Genomic DNA, 5,000 nt, shown 5'->3' on the forward strand with positions numbered 1-5,000 from the left:
GATTCTCTACAGCTGGATGCCCTTCCTGTCACCAACCCTCACCTCTTTCCTAGCAATGTAATATCTTCTCAAGGCCAGACTTGTTACAATAGGCATCTTTCAGTTTCTGTTTACTAAATCCACTCCCCAGGCTTTGATTGACCCAGGGCTATAGTGGAAGACACTTGTCCATTCAGTGGGAGTGAACCTAAAATTTGAAACCACTACTTCAACCATGACGACGACGCGGATTATTGAGTGAGAGAGCAGTGCATGCCATCAAAGTGATACTGGGGCACAAATATACAAAGCCCAGTATACTCATCATGACTACCCGTCTGATAAGGGTACACTAGACACATGCATCACAACCCTATGTGCACAACATGGTGATCTCATATCAAGATAAATAGTGTATGACCTTGCAGGTGGGGCCCAGTTAGAATTTCCTTCAGATTGAGTAGCCCATCTCACTCAAATAAGGTTGTTTAAGGATATTGAACAAAACTTGAAGGTGAATTATCCAAACCCCACTGAATCCCTCTCAACACATGGTTATGATGCTCCCCCACTACTTCTGCTCGTGATCAGAGATGCACGTATTGTCAGCCACTAAGGGACATGCTCAACTGGTTAAGGTCAAACAACTGACACGCAGATCTGTGGTATTCAGCAGAATATTTGCTGTAGCCCATCTTTTATACCAAGACAAAACAATGTACATGATAACACTTCCAATCAGTTAAAATCACAAGCCATGAGAGCCACTGCCTGGTACTGCATCATGGCATTATTATTATTAAACAAGTACCAGTTATGCACCAGGGGTTGATGTAATCGACTTAATCCCCTCTCCCCTAGCTGTTCTTGGGGCAAAAATTTGATATCATCATCATTATTATTATTATTTATTATTATTATCATCATCATCATCATCATCATTATAATTATAATCATTATTATTATTATTATTATTATTATTATTATTATTATTACTATTATTATTATTATTATCATCATCATCATCATCATCATCATTACCATTACTATTATTATTATTATTATTTTTATTATTATCATCATCATCATCATCATCATCATCATCATCATCATTATTATTATTATTATTAGCTTTGTTCCATTAAGCCAAAACAGTGACTTCTCCATGTTCGTTTGTAACACCTTCCTGTCAATTAAATTCGTTAATTGCTTCCTAGTCCTTTATTTAGCTATGGCTGAGTCTTTTACCGGAGGAATATGAAGACGGACAGACAGACAGACAAATGTAAAGAGTGCTGACTTGTCAATTCTCTCCACTAATCAACCAATCTCACTACATGTTGTTTACAATATAAAGAACTGTTATGAGTGATGCCTCTTTCTCTTACCCTCACCCCCACCTCATCATCCACCTACTCCTCCTTCTCTTCTTTTTCCCTTTTCCTCTGCAACACTTTTGCCACCTCCTCTTCTTCTTCTTCCCATCTTCCCCTTCCTCCTCATCTGCTCCACACTGCTCTTCCCGCCTTCCTCCCACCTTCCTCTCCTTTGGCCTCTTCTTACTCTTCAGCCTCTTCTTCCTCCACGACCACTCTCACCCCCATCCCCTCACATTCCCACAAACCTCCCCACCTTGCAGCCACCTCTCCACTCGCCCACATTACCGTTCCCCCTTCCTTCCCCCCTGTTTGCATTTCTTGTCTTGCGAATTCAATCTTAGAATTTTACCTAATATATTCTATATATACCTAATATATATATATATATATATATATATATATATATATACCTAATATATATATATATATATATATATATTATATATATATATATATATATATATATATATATATATATATATACATGTGTGGTGTGTGTTTGTATATGTATGTATATTGCTGTAAAATTCCTTTTTGTCTTTTTTTTACTGTCCTCTTATTTCCTTTCTTCCTTATCTTCTCGTGCCCCCCCCCCCCCCACTCCAATCTTACCATCTCTCTGCTATTGACGCTTCCTTTTGTTCAAAGTTGCCAAACTGTGTAAAGCATCAGTGCCAGCTGCCTTCCTTACACACTCATCATTATTATTATTACCATTATTATCATTATTATTATTATTATCATTATTATTATTATTATTATTATTATCATCATCATCATCATCATCATCATCATATCATCATCATCACCATTACTATTATTATTATTATTATTATTATTATTATCATTATCATTACTATTATTATTATCATTATTATCACTATTATTATTATTATTATTATTATTATTATTATTATTATCATTACTATTATTATTATCATTTTTATCACTATTATTATTATTATTATTATTATTATTATTATTATTATTATCATTATTATCATTATCATTACTATTATTATTATCATTTTTATCACTATTATTATTATTATCATCATTATTATTGTTATTGTTATTATTATTTTTATTATTATTATTATTATTGTTATTATTATTTTTATTATTATTATCATTATTATTGTTATTGTTATTATTATTTTTATTATTATTATCATTATTATTGTTATTGTTATTATTATTTTTATTATTATTATTATTGTTATTATTATTTTTATTATTATTATCATTATTGTTATTGTTATTTTTATTATTATTATCATTATTATTGTTATTATTGTTATTGTTATTGTTGTTGGTGTTGGTGGCTGCTTATTGATTTCGTTAGTCTTTGATCTCGTTAATTCGATGAGACAACATTGAGGAGAGTCACTGCAAGGGGTGTTGTCACTTCCTAATTAAATCTTTATGCATCTCTTTTGTTGAATAGGGAAGACACGGAATAGGGGCAGTGTGTGTGTGTGTGTGTGTGAGAGAGAGAGAGAGAGAGAGAGAGAGAGAGAGAGAAGAGAGAGAGGAGAGAGAGAGAGAAGAGGAGAGAGAGAGAAAGAGAAAGGTTTCGGTAAGAGTGTGGGTAGATAGAATAAGTAGTGTGTGTGCGTGAGAGAGAGAGAGAGAAAGAGACAAAGAGAAAGGGAGAGAGAAAGAAAGAGAGGAAAAGCGAAAATGAAGAACAGAGAAAGAGAGAGAGAGAGAGAGAGAGAGAGAAAGAAATGGAGAGTGGGAAGAAGTGGAAGAGAAAGAGAAGTATAGCAGGAGAGTGAATAGGTAGGGAGAGAGAGAACAGAGGAAAAGGAAGAACAGGGGAGAGAGAGAGAGAGAGAGAGAGAGAAGAGAGAGAGAGAGAGAGACTAGGGATGTTGATTGAGAGTGATTGAGAAGAGAAAGTAGAAGAAATGACAGTAAGGATGAGAAGGAGAGAGATGTGTGTTGGGAAAAGAAGGATAAAACAGAAAGTGAGGGGGAAGGGAAGAAAGCCAGAAGGGAGGGAAAGAGAGAGGGAGAAGGAAGAAGTCAGATTAGGTGGATGACAAAGAGAGTGAATGTGAGAGTAGAAGAGGGAGAGAGAGAGGTGGGGAGAAAGAGAAAGAAATTGAAGGTGAGGGATGAAGGATAAATAGGAGTGAAGAGAAAGAGAGCACATGAGAATGGAGGTGAGAGTAAAGAGAGAATGAGGTTGAGGAGAAAGGAGAGAAGTTGAAGGCAAAGAAAGAGAGAGTGAGAGAAGAATAAGAGAAAGGAAGAGACAGGGATAGATAGAGAGAAAGGGGTGGGGCAGCAGGAAGAGGAGTGCACCAGCTCTGTAATATACTTTTATGGCAGCGATTAATTCTGGACATGAAAAGTAAATCTAGCCTTGATCTCAAAGAATTTAAGAGTTATAGTTACGAGAGAGAACAGGTGAGTCAGACACCTGCAGGATCCTGATTTCAATCCGAATGGGTCTCATTAGCTCCGGTGTAATCAGAACTAAAATCTGTTCTCTCAGACAGTCAGCCTACACACCAGTCAGCATTTAGAATATAATCATCAGGTGGTGTATGTTTGGAAATAAGTTGAAGAGAAAAATTGTGTTACATACCATACAACATGCATATAATATATATAGTATATATAAGTATTTATTTAGACTTTGGGTATATGTCTATTAGTATGTCAAAGCACATTCACTGTTGGTGCTATCTGGTGTCATCCACAGTTACAGTATAATTTTTACTGGATTTACATCAGGAATTCTGCAGTGTTCGTTTGGTTTATAATTGACGAAGGAAACAGAAAATGGATTTGGTGCAAATCTTTATTCACTGTGATGGTCCTGCAGCTGTGCCTTACAGGTAGGATATCATGCATCTAGTTGTGTTGCATCAATCAGTGTAGTTTGTGTTTCCTCAGGTGTTTTGGTATAAAAGATATCTCACTGCATATACTGAGATCCTCTAGGCATGTTGCACTCTCTTGTAGTATGTGGGTACACAGACTGGATAGATTGATGCAACACTAGATGCATGATATCCTACCTGTAAGGGACAGCTGCAGGATGGATCAAAACGATAGTCTTGTTGGATAAAGATTTGTACCAAATCCATTTTCCATTTCCTTCATCAATTATAATGTGTACATACGTATATATTATAAGGCGCAGGAGTGGCTGTGTGGTAAGTAGCTTGCTTACCAACTACATGGTTCTGGGTTCAGTCCCACTGCATGGCACCTTGGGCATGTGTCTTCTACTATAGCCTCGGGCTGACCAAAGCCTTGTGAGTGGATTTGGTAGACGGAAACTGAAAAGAATCCCGTCATATATATGTATGTGTATGTATATGTTTGTGTATCTGTATTTGTCCCTCCAACATCGCTTGACAACCGATGCTGGTGTGTTTACATCCCCGTAACTTAGCAGTTCGGCAAAAGAGACTGATAGAATAAGTACTAGGCTTACAAAGAATAAGTCCCGGGGCGATGTGCTCGACTAAAGGCGGTGCTCCAGCATGGCCACAGTCAAATGACTGAAAGAAGTAAAACAAGAGTAAGAGTGTATATGCATGTGCGCGCGCGCGTGTGTGTGCTGACATGGCTATGTGGTCAAGAAGTTTGCTTTCCAATTACATGGTTGTGAGTTTAATT

The 5,000-nt window shown here is 36.4% G+C and overlaps 1 protein-coding gene across 3 annotated transcripts in view; it reads left to right on the forward strand.

Annotated features, from left to right (window-relative positions):
* LOC115214956 (carnosine N-methyltransferase) overlaps positions 1–5,000 on the forward strand; it is a 249,486-nt gene that overhangs the window by 183,017 nt on the left and 61,469 nt on the right. The window lies entirely within an intron of this gene.

This window comes from Octopus sinensis, linkage group LG8, assembly GCF_006345805.1.
Source record: "Octopus sinensis linkage group LG8, ASM634580v1, whole genome shotgun sequence".
NCBI lineage: Eukaryota > Metazoa > Mollusca > Cephalopoda > Octopoda > Octopodidae > Octopus > Octopus sinensis.